Source organism: Dermochelys coriacea, chromosome 1, assembly GCF_009764565.3.
Source record: "Dermochelys coriacea isolate rDerCor1 chromosome 1, rDerCor1.pri.v4, whole genome shotgun sequence".
Classification (NCBI taxonomy): domain Eukaryota; kingdom Metazoa; phylum Chordata; order Testudines; family Dermochelyidae; genus Dermochelys; species Dermochelys coriacea.
The window spans coordinates 61043527-61067127 of record NC_050068.2 but is presented as its reverse complement, the minus strand read 5'-3'; the positions used below and the strand labels follow the sequence as shown (position 1 = coordinate 61067127).

The 23601-nt window shown below is 42.0% G+C and overlaps 1 protein-coding gene across 2 annotated transcripts in view; it reads right to left on the bottom strand.

The window, feature by feature from the left end:
* The window catches only part of ENOX1 (ecto-NOX disulfide-thiol exchanger 1), a 504797-nt gene extending 494419 nt beyond the window's left edge, over positions 1 to 10378 (bottom strand). Inside the window, exon 1 of one of the 2 annotated variants that reach the window (XM_038386734.2) lies at positions 10255 to 10378. The gene's annotated coding sequence lies outside the window, so the exon portion shown is untranslated. Of the gene's footprint in view, positions 1 to 9563; positions 10138 to 10254 lie in introns of those variants that run through there. The other variant, XM_038386735.2, reaches the window with a different exon arrangement.
* Between the last annotated feature and the right edge of the window lie 13223 nt (positions 10379 to 23601).

Genomic DNA, 23601 nt, shown 5'->3' with positions numbered 1-23601 from the left:
TTCCAAGTCATTGTGTGCTTGCAGATCACACTGCAGTCCTTTGTCTGAAAATGTGACAGCTAGAAACACTTGTTTTTTAAATGAACCAGGAGATTCTCTGGTAATAACATGATTCCAGGGGCTGGGGCTTCAAGACCAACACCAAATATGGTGAGAGCTAGTGCCGCAGCTTCTCAGCTGCAGGCTTCTGTCCAGATTCTCCTTTTTCTCCTACCCCAGGCTGTGTGAGAAGAGGAGCTGAGTTAGATGCTCTCTTCATCGAGGCTCAAGCAAGGTCAATCCAGAGCCTACCTGTTCTCTGAGGTTTTCTCTCCTCCCCACACTAGTGTGGCAGGCAGCCAGAGGGGCACTGATGAGCAGCTGTCCAGAGTCTACCCAGATCACATGAGGCAGCTGCTGTGAGCTCAGAGGCAGGAATAGGGAGGCAACAGCCCCAAATGCCACCGAGCTGAGAAATAAAACCAGCCCCAGTGCTACTAAGAGATGGATGCTCTAGCAGCACAATGTCCCTTACCCTTACAGGTTGCTGATTGAGTGGAAAAGTCAATAGCATTTCCTATACCATCTGCTGGAGGTGATTCTTGCATGTCCCCTATTAAAGTTCTAACTCAGTCTGACCCTATGACTTAGGATAGGATCACAATACATGTTCACAAAGCTCAAAACAATTCTTCTTACTCTAGAAATTACTTTGCCATAATATAAATATTGTAGGCAGAGAGAGCCCGTGTCAAGGATGCTAGACCCAAAAATGTGTCCTAATTTCCAACCACCCCCGCCCTGCTCCTTAAATTACAACAGTGAAATTTACACATGGAAAAGATCTATTAAATCATCCACTCCATCACCTGGAAAATACAGGATTATTCTATACAGTACATTTATTTGTGATTCGTCCCATCTAGCTTAAAAATGTCCCAGTCAATGGGGCTTTCACTATTCCCTTAACTATTCTACAGCCTAGTACAACTTATTGTCATGAGTTTTTTCCTGATATTCAGCCAAAGATACCCTTTTCTTAATTTCATCCCATTACTCCCAGGAATTCTCCCATGTACCATGTTAAATAATTATTTTTATTCTTTACATTAACACTCTTGAAATAGCTGTACACTGTTAACCTTATTAATTGCCAAGCTCCCTCGCTTTCTCTATTTATATGCATCTGTTAACTTTTCCTCATAAGCCAATGCCTTCAGGTCCGAGTATTTTTGTTGCTCTTCTCTGAACTCCATCCAATTTGTCAACAGCTTTCTGGTAATAACGTGTCCAGAAATTCCAGGTGTGCTCACAGCAGCATCTAACAGAAAGGGATTACCACCTCCTTGCTTTATGACACAATGCCCTTCAATATTCAGCTCGAAGGTGAACTGGCCTTTTCTGTAACCATGTCGAACACATGCATAATTTGCTGTCTGATATCACTCCTAGCTCTCTTCCACAATTATTGCTTCCCAAATTTCTCCCTCCCATCAAGTGTGTATGTTTCAGGTACTTTCCCCACACGAAATTTGTACTTTTCCCCAATTTTGTTGTCTCCTAGGTCATTAATGAAAATATTGTTAGTTTGAAAGGTTATATGTTTTTTCCCAAAATACAAATGCTTCCAGCCCAAATTCAGCAAAGCATTTCATTGCATGCCAAACTTAAAACTAGTCTTTGAAGGGTTAGATTATCAGGAACTGTCTGTAAATGTCAATTTCACCATACATACAAAAAACAATGAAAAAAATGTCCATTGATGATAACGAAAATTTACAGATAGGCAAAGTAAGAAAAAAAAATGCTGCTTGAGAACTTCTTAGAGATTGATTTAAAGATATTTATTTTCTATATTTTGATATGTGATGCTGACATTTGTATTTTAATAGTTATAAAATCTTTCCTTTTTTGAATCTCAACATCTATGGTCATTAAACTATTATGGTCTGACCCCTCCCCCACTGCCCATTGTTTGATCCTCCCTATAATTTCCCACAACTGTGAAAATGTAAATACAAAGAAGTTGGGAGAAAAGCTCAAAACCCATAATTTTGTGCAACTGAAAATTTAAATTGATACTGTCATAAACATACAGCTACGAGTAGCATAAAATCCCTCCTTTACCTGTAAGGGGTTAAGAACCTCAAATAACCTGGTTGGCACCTGACCAAAAGGACCAATAAGGGAAGAAGATCCTTTCAAATCTGTGGGGGGAGGTTTTGTTTGTGCTCTCTTTGTGTTCTCTCTTGGACAGAGAGGACCAGGGTAGGAAAAACCATCTCCTAAAACCCTACCTGAAATAAGCATCCAAGATTACAAAAATTGCAAGTAATAGCAAGGAAATGCGTTATCTTTTTTTTTAGCTTGTGAATTTTCCCTATGCTAAGAGGGAGGTTTATTCCTGTGTTTTGTAACTTTGAAGTTTAGCCTAGAGGGGAATCCTCTGTGTTTTAAATCTTATTACCCTGTAAAATTATCTTCCATCCTGATTTTACAGAGGTGCTTTTTTTACTTTTTTCTTTATTATAAAGTTCTGCTTTTAAGAATCTGATTGGTTTTTAGTGTCCTAAAAACTGAAGGGTCTGGTCTGTGCTCATCTTGTTTACCTATTTGGTTGGTATATTATTCTCAAGCCTCCCCAGAAAAGGGGGTGAATGGGTTTGGGGTGATATTTTGGGGAAACAGGAACTCCAAGTGGTCCTTTTTCTGAATCTTTGTCTAACTCACTTGGTGGTGGCAGCAGAACCATCCAAGGACAAGGAAGGATTTGTGTCTTGGGGAAGTTTTTAACCTAAGCTGGTAGAAATAAGCTTAGGGAGTCTTTCATGTGGGTCCCCACATCTGTACCCCAGAGTTCAGAGTGGGGAGGGAACCCTGACAGATACAAATAGAAAAAATGTTAAAAATAAACTTTGATGTTATCTGTCACAACTATAAAAAATAAATCAAAATGGAGCTCTGCCATGTCTACTTAAAACATATGCTTATATTCCTCCTTGTTCAGCAAGACCAATGGGGCTTAAGCATTTGCTTAAAGTTAGGCATGCAATTAAGAGCTCTGTTAAATCAGGGTTACATCTACACTGCCAAAAACAAACAAATTAAAAAAAAACACAGCAGAGAGTCTCAGAGCCTGGGTCAACTGACTCGGGCTTGCAGGACTCACTCTGTGGGACTAAAGATAGCAATGTAGATGTGCCTGCGTGGGCTGGAGCCTTAGCTCCAGCCAGAGCAGGAATGTCTAACAATGCTAGTTTCAGCACTGTAGCGCAAGCCCCGCAAACCCAAGTCAATTGACCCAGGCTCTGAGACTTTCTGCCGTGGAGTATTTTTTTTGCAGTGTAGACATACCCTCCATTTCTACACACACACTAGAAAAAAAAACAAGGAAAAATAAGAAGATCCAGTGCTAGGAAGCAGGAGGCCTACAACAATTCTCTAAATAGCACAGGGGATCTGCCTACTTGAGAGATTGCCACTTCCCTGTGAAAATTTAAAAGTGCATTTTCAGGGAAGGAGGGGCGTTCTTAGAAGGTAATTCCCTTGGCTTTGGAACTCTCTCCCCACACACTGGCTCCATATTTGTCATTCTTCATGATACGCTGCAAAATCCATCTTTTTTTCCCCCAAGGCTTTTGGATGCAAGGTAGGGGTCAGGATGTCTGAGAGTTAGGATGTCTGGGAGGTCAGTAATTGGAGAGGGTAGAATATATTCAGTCTTTTCAGTTTATAACTGCTTAGCTGGGGGCGGAGGGTTGTTGTTTTGGTATTTGGTGTGCAGTGGCTGCTAAGTTTTTTGCTTTTGTAGGATTTACTTTTTAAAGTGTGTGAACATTTCCTAGATCTCAGAATAGGGACTCCACTCCCTCTTTTTTTCTTTTATTTATTTTTTTAAAATGAAATGGAATAAACTTGCAACAATCATTAAGATTTTAGATTTAAGTTTCCAATAAATTATTATGAACTGTGACCATTTCTTAAAGGAAAATGTGCTAATGAAAATCACAAATCAAGGTTACAGCACGTTAATCTCAGATAAAGCCTGGAATGAACACATTGCTAGTTCACTAGTGTGACAAAGTAGGATTTTTTCATAATATTTTGTATGAATATTATGTGTGCCTCAGTTTCCCTATGTGCTGCGTGTTTAACTAGGTGGTGCGAATAAGGTGGTTACTTCTTTGTAATGATCCAGGTGTAAGTGTTGTCTAGCTGCCTAGGATCAGACAATGGCCCAGACATTTCGTAACCCAGCAACTGACAATCCTGGGACACACCCTCTTCAGGAAGCACACCAGTTTTGGCCAGCGGGAGAACAAAATGCTAAAGGGAGTGACCATGTGACTGTCATTGCCCAGGAAGAACAACAAAGAACTGAGGGCCATGGGGGATAGTACAGTATAGTCCGCTGAAGCAGGTCACACGCTTCGGGGCAAGGACTCAGAAGTGGGCAGAAAGGAGAGACTCTGGGCTCAGTACCCACCCAGATGGACTTTGCCGTTTCTTTTCCATTCTCTATGCTGACCCAAGAATTTTCTACACGGTGTTCCAGACAGTTAAAAAACCCTTCTGCTTTTACAACATTTTCTCGAGAGTCACTCCAGTCGAAGGAAGTCGGGGTGCATTACTCCCTTTGGTCATGCAAGCCTTCCCCAGGTGCCCAGTTCAAATGGACTCGCTGAGGGGAGCTCATGGGATGATGTAGGGGCGCTGAAGGCTTTGAGGTTCAGTCCCAGGAGATGGCGAAGCCAAGGGACTTACCTCCAATAGAGAGTGCAACCCTCAAGGAGGGCTGTTCCAGAGCTCCAGACCTGTGTAACCGTGACAACTAGTCAGGCCCATCATTTTACAGACAGAAAAGGGACCACTGGGGAACAAAAATGTCAAATTCTTAATTCATGCATGCTGTACACTTTTATATGAAGTGAGCCAGACTGAGTGTTAGGGAGACCAGACATCCCAATATTATCAGGACCATCCTGATGTTAGGAGCTTTGTCTTACATAGGCACCTATTACCCTCCCCCATTGCCTGCCTCCCCCCACCCTTTCTGATTTTTCACACTTGCTATCTCGTCACCTTGTTGAGTGTTACCCCTTGAACGTGATGGAATTTAGGAGGGAGAAAGGGCAGCACACTTTGGACATGAAAGGGATGGTGCAGCAAAGAGTAAAACCCTAAAAACACAGCAGTTTTAATCCAAGAGTTTACATTCACCACTAATAAAAACCACAGCAGTTGTCATGACAAGAGTTTCATGGAGAGTATTTAAAAATCACTTCTAAATGCCTTAGGTTTATGTGCAGAACTGATGAGTTATTCTCTTCTCCTGTTTTTGATTTTCTTTCTCCCCCTTTTTTGATTTTCTAACACATTTCTCTTTTCTTTTTTCTTAATCTACTTTCTGTAAACTTGTAGGGGATAGGAAAGGGAGGGGTTGTGGGATTGTTGTCACTATTCTAAAACATGGTGAGATTAGTCTGTCAACCACCTGGTTGTAGGGTTCTAGATTCAGGAGTGCCACTTTAGAAAAATACTGAAGAAATTATTATTTGCTACAGAATTAAGCAGGCTACCAAAACCAGATTAATATGCTATACACCAAATTGTGCACATAAAATGTGCATTTTGAAATGTATATATGAAAACAGCTACTCACTGGTACTTGAAAGATTTATAATATTCTCTCACCATTCAACTTCAATCATTTTTATTAAAATTGTGTGTCTGTATTTTACTGTCTTAAATGAGCTAGGAACACACCTCTGTGTGATATCAATTAATCATATATGACAACATATTGGATCTTTTAAAAAACATTGTGAACCCCCAGAAGTCTCTCAGGGTATCCAGTTCACATACCAAACACAAAATGTTGCTGTTTAATAATGCATATATGATCAAAGTTTGCTGCTCTCCCAGTATCAAATCTTCCTTGTGATTTTATAGATTGCAAATACAAGATGTTTTAACTCTCTTGAATGTAATAAGTACTTCTATTTCACTTGATTCAAATCTGCAACCAGAATAAGACAATTAACCACTGCACAACATAGTCTATTTATATTACAGAAGATCGATACTTGAAACTATATGAAGAACTTTCTGTAAATTTAACAGGGTGTCCTGCCCCTTACAAGCTAGAGTCCTAGGGCCAGCCAACCAGGCTTACTAAGGAGGCAAAACTGAACCTGAACCAGGAATTACCTGATTACCCTATAAGAGCAGCAGGAAGAAGCCCAGCTGCTGGCCCTGCAGAGAGAGATCTCAGAGTGAACAGAGTGAAATATAGGATACTTCTACACTGTATCTGTGACTGAGTCTCCTAGCCCAAGTTGTCAGACTCATGCTAGTGTGCCTAAAATAACTGCGTAGACATTGGAACTTGAGCTGGGCTGGAGCTTGGGCTAGCATAAGCCCCAAGTCTGTAGACCTGGACTGGGAGGCTCATTCACAGAAGCAGAAAAGATGTATCATATAGGCTGCTGGAAATGAGTAGGCTCCAGCAGAAAAAACTGATACTTGGGGAGTGAGATAACTGGGAAGGCCTGTGAGAATGGATCAACAAACACTCAAAATAAAGCAGGAGCACACAACTGGGAGAGGGGAGGGCTGAGAATAGCCTTGTAAAGCACCGAAGATGCTGAGACAGCAGAGAACTTGGGAGCTGTGCCCAGTTTAAGGCTGGAGGGAGACTTCTGAGTTTATTTTTTTAACATTTTAAACTGAACCCTAAGGAAAGCAGTTATTGGATTTATAAAAACTATTGGGGGGGGGGGGGTTATTGAGGAACTAAGAGGGGAAACTGATGTGTGAGGCTGCTTGCAGGGTTGTCTTGAGGCCACAAGGGGGCACCCAGGAGGAAGCCATTCAGTCAGAGTAACATTCTACTACAGGGGGACAGGAGCAAGAAGTATAATGCACAAACTCCTCATCACATTAAACTATACAGCTCCCTTTGTTATCATAGTTCAATATCACCACCAGAATTTTGAGCACTAAGGCTTGTTAAAAAGTTGTAAACTGATAGGCAAGCAGCACAGATACTGAGTTAGATTTATAACATGCAATAATGGATTTTTTCAGGTAGATGGCAATGCACATAGTACATTTAAGATTAAAATATGGCCTCATGTCAAGATTTCATTTTTGTGTTTATAGTCTTAAATTAGGGGCATTATTGCATTATCAAAATAACTTTTATAAGGATAACAGTTTAGCACCCACTGTGGCAGTTTATCCATTGATTTCACTGGGAGTATGTTGGGCCACAAGACCTTGAGGCAATACAGGTTTTACTTACTAGACTTTCTGTCACTCAAAAAATTGTTGAATTCTAATAAATACAGTGGACAGAGCACATGCTATACTTCTTTTTCATTCCTATAATATCCAATAAATATTGCACAGTAGTTACGGGGGTAATAAATAGATTTTAAGTCAGATTTTTACAGGTCTAGTAATATTTTATTATAAAAACCAGCGATACAAATATTTTTAAAAACTATTTAGAATTGTTATTTGCAAAAACTTTAGTTATTACCAGTCTTATGTCCTTTTATTCTAACATGCAGAACTGTCAAGCTACAAACATTTGAGTGAAATTTTAATTGTTTAATTGCAAAACAAAGTAAATTCCTTTTTTGCCAAAGTGGAATATTTAAAAAGCAGCTTAAAAGGAAATGAACAGGAGCAAGTCTCACTTGTAGTTCTACACCTGCTTTAGGGTTTCGATCAATGACTATCATGATTTGGAAGCATCCACCCATCGTTTTGTTTTCTTTTCATGGTAGGTGGTTGCTAGGAAACAAAATACTATTGTCTGATTTCATGATCTATTGCCCAGTTTGCCTGGCAATAATGCTTTCTAAAATTTCACAGAGGTCACTTATTAATTTATTATGTATAAGAAAAACAAAGACTAAGAGAAATATGGAGGGGGAGAGAGAGAGAGAGAGAGAGAGAAAGAATATAAGAATCTCTTGAAGCCTTTTTAAAACTTATTAAAGAAAAAAGATGCAAACATCCCTGGACAATGAAAGCAAGCTAATTTAAGTGCTCTACTGAAATACACACACAAACACAATCATTTTTTGCAATCATATCTATGTTTTTTTCATAACTTGTCAAAGAATATCATATCATTGTCCAAGCGGAACAAAAGTCTAAAGCAGAAAGGGGAGGCATTATTGTGCACTCTAAAGTTCTGTATACATTACACATAATAGAATGTGGGAACTAGAGAGGCATACAGTTTATAATTCGGATTGGAGGGAATTTTGCTATTCAGATTGTACTCATGTGGGGGTTTCTGTTTATCTATGTAACAATTATTGCTTAGTGGGATAGATAGAAGTCTAAGAAAGGTTGCTCCTGCGTCCAGTATAACAAAAGATAATGCAGGATACTGTATCTAAAATTGCAAACAACAATTCTAACAGTAAAAATGTCACATATTTTTATACTATCAAAGCTTCCTAAACAAGGGATTAAAAAGATTGTTACTGCCAGACAATGTGGGTGCCTGTGATGGCATCATCAGAACATGATGGAATCAGAGCCTATCATACTTAGAAATAAAGTGACAGATGAATATATGTATGCACAGATCTAGCCTCATAGAAAGATTTTAAATAAAACCTGTGGAGTAGCTGTACCTCTATCATGCACACCTGAAATTTCACATCCTACACAACACAGACTAACACGGCTGCTACTCTGAAACCTGTCATTATGCAAGGCACTGAATTTAGCCGTATAGAGTGGAGATCTGTCAACTTCGTGAATTTCTTTTTGCAAATACAGACTAACACGGCTGCTACTCTGAAACCTACACAACACACAGTATTTCAAAGGCCTTTCAAGTTTTTTTTTAATTTATCAATGCATATTACCTTTTTGTTGCATTAAAATTTGAGAGAAAATAAACGAGGTATGTTCCAAAATACATCAAAGCTTTGACATAGTACAATGGAACTTCTGATATTAAAAGTAATACAGCATAAAAAATACACAAATCATAGGGATGATCTCAGAGCACCTTCTCTCCTCAGCCCAGAGTTGAATTTATTCTAATGTCTACCCTCTCCTTAAAGAGCCCGACAGTCATTACCAATGTACATTTAAAAGAGTAAGAGTAAGAGTAACATGCACGCAGCTGTCTCCATATCACACAACAATAAACTAACCTTTGCAATAGGAACAGAGAAATTAGAAACGGACAAGACCTAGCTCACCAAATCCATCCCCTTGCCAAGAGGCAGAATACGCTAGCACAAGCGATATTGTTCAAGTGCTACCTAAGGGTCTCTCTACCCCTGACTGGCCACACACCCATGTCCTGTCATTTCCAACTTCAGTGAAACCTGTCTTAAGTAGAAAGAAAAGGAGGACTTGTGGCACCTTAGAGACTAACAAATTTATTTGAGCATAAGCTTTCCTGCTCAATCAATTTGCTAGTCTCTAAGGTGCCCCAAGTCCTCCTTTTCTTTTTGCGGCTACAGACTAACACGGCTGCTACTCTGAAACCTGTCTTAAGTAATCACCCAAGGGACCAAGAAAACAAACAAACAAACAGTCACCTAGTACAGTTGCTCTTTAGTTACAACCAAACTGTCCTGGAAACTGCAGAGAGAGACTTTCCAGGGGTCCAGTGATGCTGCTCCTCAGTGCAGGCTCCCCAGGCTGGAGGGCTGGGGAGAGTTTCCCCCTCCAGCCAATCAGCAAGAGGGAGCCCCGGGGGCCTGACCTACAGGGTGGGTGGGCAGGAGGCGTGTGGCCGGAGGGGCCCTGCGCGCGCTCAGCACCACGCGTGCGAGCCCGCCGGGGGATGCCCGGACAGGTGGGGGGGGGGGAACAAGCCCGGCCCGGGAGTTGTGGGGAGGGGGGGGGATCGCAGCTCCCCCACCCCCGGTGCCAGCAGCAGCCTGGGAGGCACCAGCCCGTCCTTGCGGCTGCCAAAAGAAAAATGCCCCCCCCCCCCCCAGAGAGGAGAACAAACTTTCTGACTCCCCGGGGACCAGCGGCTGGGCTTGCCGAGGGGGAGGGGAGGCGGCGGCCAGGGCGCTGCTGGGGAAGGGACACACACCCAAAGGGATGCGGGGGGGGGGGAGGGGGCAGAGCCGGCAGAAGCTGCGGATGGGCGCTGGAAAGCGGGGGAGCGGCGAGCCCCCCCGCCGCACCCCACAGCCGGGCGGGGGACCCGGCAGCCGCGGGAAGCGGCGCAGCCCAGGGGATGCCGCCGCCGCCGCCGCCCGTCCCTACGCTCCCTACCTGCTGGCGGTGCGGAGCTGCCGGGGCGCGGCGCGGCCCCTTCCCCCTCGGCCGGCGCCGCGCAGCCCCCACCCCTGTCCCGGGCAGAGCGCGAGCCCGGCCGCCGGAGCCTGCGGCGCTGCGGGCGGAGGACGCCCCGTGGCGGCGGGGAGCCGCGGCGAGCGCAGCCGGCTTAGGGGCGCTGGAGAAACAGCCGCCGCGGCTCCAAAACGTGTGTGTGTGTGTCGGGCTGGGGGTGCGCGCGAGTGTGAGGGATGCGGCAAGGGAGCGAGGGAAAATTCCCCCGCTTAGGAAAACCGTAGACAACTGGGAAAGCAGGTGTGCTGGGGGGCGGGAGGGGGGGTTGGCGGCTGGTGCGGGGCCGCAGCTGCCGCCGTGCCAGGGCCGCGCCCGGGGACGCCGCAGCCTAGGGGCAGCGGCTTCCGCTCCTCAGGGCAGCAAGTGGATCTGCCAGCTCCAGACGCCGCTGCGACCTTGAAAGGAGCCGGGGCAAACTGGCAGCCAGGGCACAGGAGGGGATGCTTGGAGGGGGTGGGGACACAAAGGGACTGAGCCCTCAGCCAAGAGCCCTGGGGGAGAAGGACAGAAGGGACAGGTTTCAGAGGAGCAGCCGTGTTAGTCTGTATTCGCAAAAAGAAAAGGAGGACTGGTGGCACCTTAGAGACTAACACATTTATTTGAGCATAAGCTTTCGTGAGCTACAGCTCACTTCATCGGATGCATTTGGTGGAAAAAACAGAGGAGAGATTGATACACACACGGAGAACATGAAACAATGGGTTTATCATACACACTGTAAGGAGAGTGATCACTTAAGATAAGCCATCACCAGCAGCGGGGGGAAGGAGGAAAACCTTTCATGGTGACAAGCAAGGTAGGCTAATTCCAGCAGTTAACAAGAATATCAGAGGGGACAAGAGTGCTTTAAATACAGAGAGGTCGGCTCATTCCTAGCTGATGCCCAGAGCCGCCCTCTGCCCCCTGTTGTGTTGAATGCTGGGCAGCAGGTTGCCACTTTAGTTGCCACTCTTGTGGGGGGGGGGGGCGGAGGAGGAGATCTTGATTAAACTATATCCACTCCCATTTCGCTCCCTGAAAAGTTCTGTTGCATTAGCTTCCAGGAAAGGGGGCACTGAATTCCCTTTGCTGAGTTACAGGGTCAATTATACAGTGAATTATAGAGGAGCAGTTGTAGGAGGTTCCCCCCACTGCTACCTTAACAGGGAGGAAGGGGTGAGGGGGACAAGGCAGCTGTCAAAGCAAAAATATAACCCTTATTTCTGCTCATTTTATCTGGCATCCTAGGGCCTCCGGCGTTTACACACAGGCCAGTGCTAAAGAACACATGTGAACGGTTTACATCTGCAACCACTTTATTGTCCTGTTTCCCAAATTTATGCCCAGTTTGATGGGGTCAGTAATCCTTTAGGAATCTTCCAAGGAGAATTGGGATGCTACAGGAAGTAATGTTAGAGGCACTCTGACCCTTGAGTTAGTATGGAGTCTAAAACAATATCCTTAACCTCTCTACTCCTGTTGGACATGTATTTTACCTCTGTATTTGGCCCACAATTCAAGAAGGATGTTGATACATTGGAGAGGGTTCAGAGAAGAGCAATGAGAATGATTTAAAAAGTGCCTTATAGTGATAGATTCAAAGGGTATGTCTACACTGCAGTAAAACACTGGTGGCTGGCCCGTGCCAGCTGACTTGCACTCTCAGGACTTGGGCTGCAGAGCTATAAAATTGCAGTGTAGGCATTGGGCTAGAGCCGGGTCTCAAGCTTAGGCTTGTGGACTCTCATCACAGGGGCCCAGGCTCCAGCCCAATCTTGAATGTTTCACTTCAGGTTTTTAGGCCTTTAGCCCTAGGCCAAGTCAGCTGACACAAGCCAGCTGCAGGTATTTTATTGCAGTGTAGACATATGCAAAGAGCTTAATCTATTTAGCTTAACAAGGTTAAGGGGAGACTTGATCACAGTCTGTAACGGGGTTCCCAAACTTGGTTTTTGGCTTATTCAGGATAAGCCCCTGGCGGGCCGCTGAATGTCTGCAGGTCTGGCCGCTCACAGCTCCCAGTGGCCATGGTTCACCATTCCTGGCCAATGGGAGTTGTGAGTAGCCGTACCTATGGACGCTCTGGTAAACAAAGCATCTTGGTGCCTGCCAGTGGCTTAACCTGAACAAGCCACGAATCAAGTTTGGGACCCCCTGGTCTATAAGTATCTCCCTAGGGAGCAAACATTTAATAACACACTTTTCAGTCTAGCAGAGAAAGGTATAACAATCCAATCTGAAGCTAGACAAATTCAGACTGGAATTAAGGTGTCCATTTTTGACAGAGTAATTAACCATTGGAACAGTTTACCATGGGTCACGGTGGATTCTCCATCACTGACCATTTTTAAATCAAGACTGGATGTTTTTCTAAAAGAGATGCTGTAGGTATTATTTTGGGGAAATTCTACAGCTTGTGTTACACAGGAGATCAGACTAGGTGATCACAACGGTCCCTTCTAGCCTTAGAATCTACCAATCATGATATTAGGGCACTGCTACTGGAGGTGCTTTTTTCCAATGAGACATAAACCTACAGTAGGTCTTGATTGCTTATGGCAGTATTATCCAGCAGATAGAGCATTAGACTGTGTCAGAAAACCTTGGGTCATGTTCCTAACATTACCTGTTATGATTTTGCACAAGTCTCATCCCCTCTCTATGCTTCCTTTATTTTAGCCATACAAATGTACATATGTAGTGATCTTTAGTAAACTAGGCTCAGATGCTCAAAAATATAATATCTTTGAGGTATCTTTCATCTAGAGATGAAAAGTGAACTCTGTATGAACTAAGTACTATTATTAACAATTAGATGGCACACCTAGTATGCGCAGAAGTGTTAATACTGTTTTTGTGGACAAATTTAAGCTCATTCAGAATGTGTTTACTAATCTAAATTCATCCTGCAATTTCAATTGGAAAAGTGAATTCTTCAAATCCTTTCCTAAGTGGTAGTGCAGAATTGTCATGTGCTGCAAACAGCTGAGGTGTCTGCATTTTAGTGCTGGATAAAGTGATGCCTTTGTTGAACAGTTTACAGTGTGGTTCAGAATACTTCAGGTTGATAATTACTTTGGTATATTTAAAGTAATCATATCAAACATGAATATTAAAGTAGCATATTAAACATTTCATATAGATTGGATACATCCTAAATTGCTAGTGATAGAAATCTGTTGGATTGTTTTATATTTTCTTTCATTTCTCAAGGTCTTCTTTTGTTAAAGCATCACTACAATATATCCAAAGTGTTGTGCTAATTTTGTATTTACATTACCAAATCATTTTGTGTTTACCAGTAAATACACTTTATGCAACAGAAGTCATTTCCAAACCACTAGGCTTGCCTGATTTAAACGGTACTGGCTTGTGTTGCCTCTGTGTGTGGCTTTTTTCCCTGGCTGGCAGGGTTAGTGTCACAGCTTCAGTTTGAGTAATGACAACAAGCAATACTGACACAATTTATACCAACCAACACAAGGACATCCATGTAGAGGACAAAGCATAGAAACTAATTCACAGCTTTAGGTAAGTGCTAACAACTTATACTCTTAAAAAAAACAAACAGTAATCACACACCAATGCAAAGATGAGAATGACTGCCCTGCATTTTCTAACTGTAGTTCATTTTTCACCATTTGCCTTTGTTTTAAATAGGACAATGACACAGATAACTGTATAAAAGAATAGCTACTGGAGGCATTTCTATCAGATGCAATCCTGGTGAAAGAAAGTCATAATTTGAACGCTCACTCCTATATTATTTACAGTGGAACAAACTTACTGAATTATGTTACAGAATGTATAGATCCCAATACTGCAAGTACTTACACACTTGCTTAACTTTATATACATGGGTACTCGTACTGAAGTACATTGCCGCAAACGGGACTATTCATGCTTAAAATTAAGCATAAGTGTTTGCAGAATCAGGGCATAATTAACAAATATGTCCTAAATCCCAGTCTCTGAAAGTAACTCTCCACTTGTTTCTGTTTACTGTTGTTTATTTTGCTTCTTCATCTTCCTGCTTATTTGGTTTGAAAATAAAAACAAAAAGACTCCACGCAGTATAAACAAGCTCTATTTGACAATTATGTAAGTGGAGAGTGATATAAAACAGAGCTAATATAAAATCTCACCAATGACACTGGAATTGTTTAATATATCTGACTACAGTGATGACATTTTTAAAGGATTATTTTTTTCCTGGCAATTAACTATTGTCCCTTTAATTGTCTTATACTCTCTCAAGTGTACTCACAGAACTCTTTTTGCACGTGTATACATTCTGAGAAGCAGAAAGGACTTTATCTGTTATGAATTTCACTAGAACTAGTCCATTTGAGCATTTTGCTATTTGTACTTCAGTAGCTCTTACAGGCCCTGATAAGGAGCAAGGCCACACTGTGCTAGACACTGTACACACACGGGAAGACACGTCCCCTGTCCAGAAGACATCACAATCTTTTTTTTAAATAACTGAAGTTTTTAAAAATGGAAACAATTTATTTTTGATGACATCTATGTAGTCAGAAAGGTTAATTCCCCTAGGCACGGTTTGGAGTTTTGTTTTTAGCAGAAAATGTGACTGATAGTGTAAACAAAACCAAAAACCCAACCAGCCTCATTTCAGCCCTCATAAATGCATGCACTACATCACCTGATTTCAATAGGCATTGCACAGATACAGCTAAGGGCACAGTTAGGCCCTCTGGACTTTTAAAACTTCAAAAATAATCATATGTAATTCCTTCTTCTTTGGATACTGCAAGCTTTAAGAGATTTTTTGAAAGCTGTAAATTCCAATTTATCCACTAAGAGGCTCATAGGCAATCTTCCCCTAATGGAAATGGAACTGTAAAGCTAAACATTAATATACACAATATGATACATTACACTGGAATGAAACTGTCTCAACCAATCAGAGGACAGGGATGCTATACACTTTCAGAGGCATAACCAAGCTGTTTTCTTCCACTTAGTTCCCTGCACTCTGGTTCTTGGTATCTGATTTATATTATTCCTGTATGGTTAGCTCTCAAGAGCTATATGCTATTTGAATCCCTGAACTCTGATTGGCTGATAGTCATTATTAGCCAATCAGATTGCAGGGCATTGTATGATTATTGTACAGTGATTTTTCCAATAACTGTATTGTGAATATGCAGATATCACTATTCCACCTACTATAATCCTTCTGCTCTGATTGGTTTACGTGCTTTGATTATTCAGATTACTAGCCAGCAGCCAAAAAACACCCCCCTCATCTGCTCACTCTGTTACGATGATGCATAAAACTTCCAAATGTACATAAAAGAGATTAAGTAAAATAACAAACACAAAAGAAAATGGGACATGAAACTCATCAAAAACACTTCTGATTCCTTTCCTTCTTTCTGGCCTGACTCTGCTCCCATGGGAGTTTTGCCAGTGACTTAAATAGCATCAGATTTGTGTGTTTCTTCTCAGCCCTTTCTCACGCTTTCCTCTGTACAAATCATTGGGGTCCTTATTCCTATAACAACTGCCATATATTTGCATTTATATTGCTTATCCACACTACAAGAAATCCACCCTCTTCCTCCAAATTCATCCTACAAACAAAATATTAACAAAAAGTATAAGCTCTTATCATGGGGAAAAGAGTTTTCCTGACCCACAGGGAGAGAAGGATGGATGTTGGAAAGGGATAGTATGGAGGCTGGATGGGTCAATGTACTTTTCAGCCAGTTCACTTCAACCACTGCAAAAACCACCAGTGAAACCAGCACCACATTGGCATTCTATTCAGCGAAGCCCAAGACTGAATAAGTATTGAAGACCAAACCACCTGAGAACTTTTGTGTAGCAGAACTCAAGCACATTGGTAGAACTCTGTGGGAAACCTTACACTAAACTAGTTGCATTGCATTGCAAATTAATAGAGGACTCCATTTTTCATTAGAGTTGGGCATTCATTAGGCACTTCCAAAGCACACAAGAATAAACTGTGTTCTCACTTTCGCTGTGTAAATGTGGAGTTACTTGGGATTTACACCCTAATGCAAAGCAGAATTAGGACAGGACTCGCTAGTCAACAAGCAGAGCTATAGTTCTTTTATTTACTTTTTTACTTCATTTTGTAAATTTCACATTACTACTGCAGTACAACTTTTCTAAAATATAGCCCCCAGACAGTAGCATACTCAAGGTTGTGCAGGTGCTGCTGGTTCCGCAGATGATGCCCTTTCTCCCTATGTAATGAAGTGGCAGCCGAGATCAGCTGAGGTGTTCGAGATAAAAACTGTTCCTAGATTAAATATCTGTCCCCAGTGAAATCCCATCTCCAGTGAAGTTAATGGGAGTTTTGTCAGTGACATTAATAGGGTCAGGATTTCATCCTGGGATAGTGATAGCAGAATGCATTAACTAGACAGCTGTTGATTGGAATTTACCTTTCCATACTAGACCAACAGGGCCGGACTCCTGACATTTAGACCATGATGTCAGGTCCATCTCTTTTCTTAGGCATACAACTGGGTTGGAGCTGGATACAGCATATGTATCCCAAGAGGCTGTAATTCAAACTGGTAAATAAAGGAGAGCTATTCACCTTCTCCAATGAAGAAACCTGCAGAAAGAGGACTGACTGGTGCAGGAGGGGAGTAGCTAACTGCAAGGCTGAGCTTCCAGGAAACTGCTCCCTCCATGGAAGGGAAAATCTTGGGGGGAGCTCAGACTGGGCAGAGGCCATGACTTCCTGTTCCCTGTGCCGATCCATGGAGAAAAGAGCCCTCTATTGTAAAGAGGTAAAAGGTAGCTCCATGAAGAGGCTGCCCTTCCATGTTGCTGCTCTTACTCTTATCTTACTTCAAATACTATGTTGATGGCCTTGATTAAAAAACAACAAACAAACAAAAAACCAGATGGAATAGAATAGAAACAGCATAGTTCTGTCAAGAGTCGTGCTGCTTTTCCCGCAGAGCAGCCATTCCGGAAGGGACTCTACAGGAATTAATGCTACTTGACTCCACTTTAACTACCAGTGAGGTACTTTTTAATTCAATTTTTCAATAATCATTTTGAAAAAGGTAGAATGCACTCATTTGTCCCATTTTTCAGATGGTGCCAGTGTCTCTTTAAAATACGTATTAGACATCTTATTTAATAAATAATTAAATAAATAATAATGCTAATTCATAATTAACCCTGAAATGTGTTCACCCTTGTCTTGCTCTGAAAATACCATAGCAGCCGGAGCTACACAAACATCCCACCAGATAATTGGCACAACAGTTGAGCCAGCACAGTGCTAGCTCTCTGTTTTAAACTTCCTCAAATCATCTAGGTTTAGAAACCATGTAACTTAATTGGATTGCTACAGAGCTGACAGTTCTCCATGTACTGTGTGCTAAGAATTGCATCGCTGCTATACGACTGGATACAAAAGCTAATGCTGTCAGTTCTGAGGACTGTTCTGCATTGTGACTAGCCTCACATCTTGTGTTTAATCTTCCAGTCACCATTAGAAAGGAAAAACAACAAGTTTTGTTCGCCTTCCTTCCCACCTTTGAAGACTTACACTTGGAAAAAACAGAAAACATTTGACAGGATTTTGGCCTAATCCTGAAAGCCCTTATTCACGTGGGTAATTCTCACACATGCAAGTAGTTCCACTGGAGTCCTGATGAATTCAAGTAGGCTCATCACAAGAGTAAAGATTACTCAGGTGAGTCAGGTGCTGCATCAAGCTATATGTTTTGGTATTAAGAGACGCTATTCAGTATTTTCCAAGGACAAAATACAAAAGCAATCTATGAGGAAATAGTAAGTAAATTAAGCACAGAAAGAAAGCCAATGCAGATAATAACAACATTAATACATTTTAAAATGCAGTTTCAATTTTTTGTAATGTGCTGCTTAGCTATTTTACCATATCAATATACCTTCTGTTAACTGATGTCCTCTACTTGACTAGGTGATAAATTTTCCAAAGCACAAATGACAGGTGCCTAACTCTCATTGAAATGTACTGGGAATTAGGTACCTAACTGTCATTTGTACCTTGCAAAATCTTCTCCTCATTGTGTAGTAAGAGCTCTTTTGAAAGAGAAGATTGCTGTTTTGACCTTTGTGCTGTCTCTTTTCTGCTGATCCCTGAATTCCAGTTGTATTTTATTATCTCTGCCAATTTTGTAATATGGACTTTATTTCATTTATAATTCACTCAGAGCAGGATTCTGGAAGGGAATGAATAATCCTCTTTATCATTACATATAGTTCAAGGCATCCCTCACTGGACTATCTGGTACCAGAGGTAATATTAAAGGGTGGGGTTTTCAAAAGCCTTTCCCACTTTGAAATCTTGGTGCCTTTCCTACTTTGAAGTCAATGGAAGCTGAGTTAACCCAATGCTGAGTGTTTTGTGAGCAGAGTTGAATAAATGCTGAATGCTTCTGAAAATACCCCTCTTCAGCTACCTCTAACCTTTTTAAAAATAAATATAGACTAAACCAGGTATCTGGAGGAAATACAATTGTATAGAGTCAGGATTTGACCTTTTATACATTTTTAGTTTTTAGGCCAGTAGGAATCCATAAAAACATGGGGCAGGAATCTAGTCTCCTCTTAGGGACTATTAGTTGGGCATAACAATCTCTACCCAATGGAATCCTTCCATTTCTAGCCATTGCAGTCAGGGAGCACTGCCACAGTTTTTTGCAACCCATCAATCAGAAGACCTTTCTCCTTCCTTCTTCAGGTGATTACCCACCCCTTTCACAGACCTCTGGGGAAGATTGTCAAATGTAGCCCACTGTAGGGTTATTTCTCTCTCCAAGTCAAAGATTTCTCCTGGTCTACCTTGCATGTGAAGATCTTTCTGAGTAGTCCACAAGAATATTCACTGTTATGCTGGTTTTTGCAGTGGCATCACTGCAATACAATGGTCCTGCAAGCCATAACAATATGTAAAACTGAAACAAAATACAATGTTATTGTCTCTTTTAAAGCAACAAACCTTCAGTTCATATGATTTCTGTCCAGCACACATGGCATCCTTATGATTTGCAAATAGGCAGGAATTCTATTTAAGCAGGGAGGATCGTATTGTCCTGTGCTCCATCATCTAAAATTGATACCATAATTGATTTCCACTATCTTTTATATGTGGGTCTTGTCCGCCAAGTCAAACTCCTTTTTAACCCTGCTTGTAGCACAGCTACAAACAAAAAAAAACACCCACCAAAACAAAAAATTTGCAGCCCTCCAAAACAGGTAAGCAATATTGATAATTAGCTTCCTTGTTTGATGTCAGGGACAAATAATATGTTGTGGTTCTACAGTTCCTTTCATCCAAGGATCTCACAACACATAGCAAACATTTGCTAGTATACTCAAAAAGAAAAGGAGTACTTGTGGCACCTTAGAGACTAACAAATTTATTAGAGCATAAGCTTTCGTGAGCTACAGCTCACTTCATCCGATGAAGTGAGCTGTAGCTCACGAAAGCTTATGCTCTAATAAATTTGTTAGTCTCTAAGGTGCCACAAGTACTCCTTTTCTTTTTGAGAATACAGACTAACACGGCTGCTACTCTGAAATTTGCTAGTATAAGCAGGGGAATAGTCCCGCTATTGTGGTGAACTTTCCTGGCTTCTGCACTACCCCGGTGAAGTGGGCTAGTGAAAGGATCTGAGTCCTCTTCTCATCCACTGTCCCACTTCCTTTACCCAGTGGTCTCCCTGCCCTTCAGGGCTCCCCTTCCAATCTGGCAGAATCCTCATAACCCCAACAAGGCTGGATTCCTGGGGGGCTTGACCCCCAACCCTGCTGTGGTCACCTAGGACAGGGGCTAGGGTGTCCCCACTCCGGGGTAGTCTCTGCACTGGGCACTACTCTGACTCATTGACCTTTACATACAAGTTAAAGCAAATGCAAGTTATTTAATCAACAATTAATTTTAAAAAGAATAAGGAAAAATGGGAAAGGTTAAAGGAAACACATCAACCCACTCTGTGGCAGGGAACATCACAAACAGTGTCTCTGGAACGTCAGGGCAGTTCAGAGTCTGTTGCTGGTAAGTCCCAGGCCTTCTTCTCAGGCCCTGGCTGGGCTGCAGGGTTGCTGTGGGTTGGACACTTGCTCTGGTGGTGACCACACGCTCTCAGGCTCTAAGTGGTAGGGCCCTTCTTCCCGGTGTCACCCCGCCCTGTCGGGGTTATGATCCAAGCCTGGCCTGCAGAGTCTGAAGTGTCTCCCTGTGCTGGGCCCGCTGCCCAGGGTCCCCCTTGCTCTCCCCAGCTGCTCACTGCACCCAGCTCCCGACTGCTCCAGCCCCAGCTCCACCACTCTGTCTCAGCACTGCTGCTGCTGCTGCTCTGCCTCCAGCTCCCTGGGCGGCTGCTTCTCTGGCCCCTCTGGCTCTGGTTGCTACAGCTTTCTTCCCGGGGCAAGTCTGCTCTCTCTGGGCTGTGCCTCTGGCTTTGGGGCTGCAGCTCTGCTCCCAGGACAGGGTCTGCTCTCTCTGGATCTGGCCCAACTCTGCCCTCCAGCTCAGCTTGGGCCCCTGCTGTCTCCTTAGCTCGGCCCCACTCTGTCTGACCCAAGCAAGTCCAGCTCACATGGAGGACGGGACCTCCCTGGCCTCCTGACTCCCTGATCCGCCTGCCTGCCCTGTCATTCAGGCTGACCTGGAGCTTTGGCCTCTCCCCATTGTTCCTGGGGGCCGTCAGTCTCAGGGTCCTGATTCCCCATTGACCCTTCCCCCTTTTTAGTACTGGGAGCAAGCAACTAAAACACCCCCACTTAATGTTAGTAAGGGGGCAACAGTCCCCTTACACTAAGTAATTTCTCTGGAATTTATAGAGATCAGTTCTCAAACCACTAAAATGCAGCTATCTCTGGGTTGGAAAGCAGCTCTTTAACAATGCAGAGCAACTCCATATAATACTTTAGGGAAGGAAATGAAGAATAAAGTATTGAGATTAAGCTGAAGGCATAATTTAGGTAGGCAGAACGTAAGTACCTGAGTTGGAATTGTGCCAGGACACTGGGGTTAACATCACTACTCTTACAACACTTCTATTTAAGTGGAATATAGGGAAGAAGTAACAACAGGAATTCTGAATTAAACTGATGTGAACTGAACTGCTGAAGATTTTAGTCCAATTAAAATTGACAGCCTAGTGAAGTAGATACACATAGCACACAGATAAATATAGAAAATACAAGGTGTTTTTTTGTAATATATCTTTTCCACTCAGTATTTCTTCCTCTGGATATTTCAGTTCATTTTCTTAATCTTTTGATGCTAGGAAACGATCACTGACTGGAAACACATACTAGCTTTTTCAGACAGTTTTCATAACTTAAAATAAAGATGGAAAACTGTATCATGTTAAATGTTTCAGCAAGGCATTTTTATCCTTTTCTGAGGCTTGCAGTATTAAAGTTGCAGTGGCTGTAGAGCAGAAGCTTAGAGAGAGCAACAGCTTTTAACCTTAAATAGTAAATTATGCTGAAGCCACTAAGTCTGCCTTTTAAGCACACACAGTACAAACATTACAGATTTGAAGCTAAAAGACAGACATCCTGAACCGCTGACAAATATTTTGCAGGGATTAATTTCTAGAAGGTGAACTTCCTCCTTTTTCCCTCCCAGAAGAAATATGCCTGAAATAACAGAAAACATATTACAGTATTTACTTCTGATTCTGCAATCCTTACCCGCAAGAGTAACCCTTACTCATACAAGCAGAACCATTGACATCCCAATGAGGTCAAGAGGATTACTGGAGTGTTAGCATTCCCATGCTCACAGAGGTGTTGTTTAATTAAGTAATTAATTTGTCCTGAGTAAAAGCTGCTGTTTATTATAAGTGTATATTATTATTTATTATTATAGAATGGCTGCAACAGTGTTTATAACTGACCATTGCCTGAACCTTTTCTAAGTTATGTTGGTCGAGTAGAGAGATGTCCCTTGAAGCAGCTCTATTATTTAACGGAGGAATGAAAAGAAGCAACCTGGTATTTTTAAGAGCAGAGCGGAAGAAAACTCCCCTGGGCAGTGTCCTATTGCCCTCTAGATCCATTAATGTTTCTAAAATGTTTTTTTCCATTTAAGGGATCACCACCAAATCTTCCAGAGGAAGCACTGGAAAGGGACATAAAGTTAGGGCTATATTGAGCTTATAAGTAACATCTCTTAAAATGGAGGTTTGATTTATGTTATACTAACAACCGGGTTTTAGGGGTGGGGGCCTCAAGCTTGTAGTTATGAATCTTTTATAACATAATAAATTGTGCCATCTACTGGTTGTTTTTTGCTTTGGCTCAACATCAGGTTTTTGATTATACGGTATTGCTACTGCAAGTAGCATTAAAATACAAAAACAAAAAAAAAAATCACACTGATATTATTTTGTATAGTGTGTTTCATACGCATTGCCTCTCCAAACGCTTTACAGCAGCTTCTGTAAAGCAAACAATTCCAGAGTTAAATAATACATACTAACAGGAAGAGAGAGAAATTACAAGGTGTCTAGTTGAAATGTCTGTAGTTGACAACTGAAATTGGATGAAGGCTTGATGAGGAAGAGGGATGTAATTAAGCTGATCCAGATGGCAGGAAAGGTACAGGGAAAGGCTGTTGCCCCAGCAGTGATGAGATCGTACAGGGGAGGCGGTCCAGACTTTCCTAATTTATGTCCATGTTTAAAAATCTCAGTAAAAGTACTTTGTTATAGAGTGATGCTGTTTGTTTTTTTTCTCTGCCCCAGCTGCTTTTTTTAAACAAAGCAGCACTCACAGAGACAGTGTAGATAGATATGGAAATTATAAGCCTATTTCTGCTCCCAGATCTCAGTACAGTTATTTCTGGTATACAGCAGTGTGAATGGGAACGTAAGTGGCTCTGTGAATGTGTCTCAAATGCTGGGCCATATTCTAATTTCAGTTACAATCCCATTGATTCTCATTGATTGTGCTGGCGTAACTGAGAGCTGAATTTGGCAAAAATCTTCTTGTTTGTTTGTTTTTTCAATATCTTTGGATAGTACTTGTTAACCCTCTGAAAATCTATAATAATATGCAAATCCATTTTTGTAATGGTGGTTGTAATCTGTCATGAAGCAGTTTATCATAGGACTTGTGGGAGAGGTCAGGAGTCCTGGGATTTATTGCTGCCTGTGCCGGTGACTTGCGATGTGTTAGTGGACAAATTATAACTTTTAGTTTCTCAGATTCACATCTGCAAAATGAAGATCACACTTATGTGCCTCATAGATTCATCTGAGATCCTTG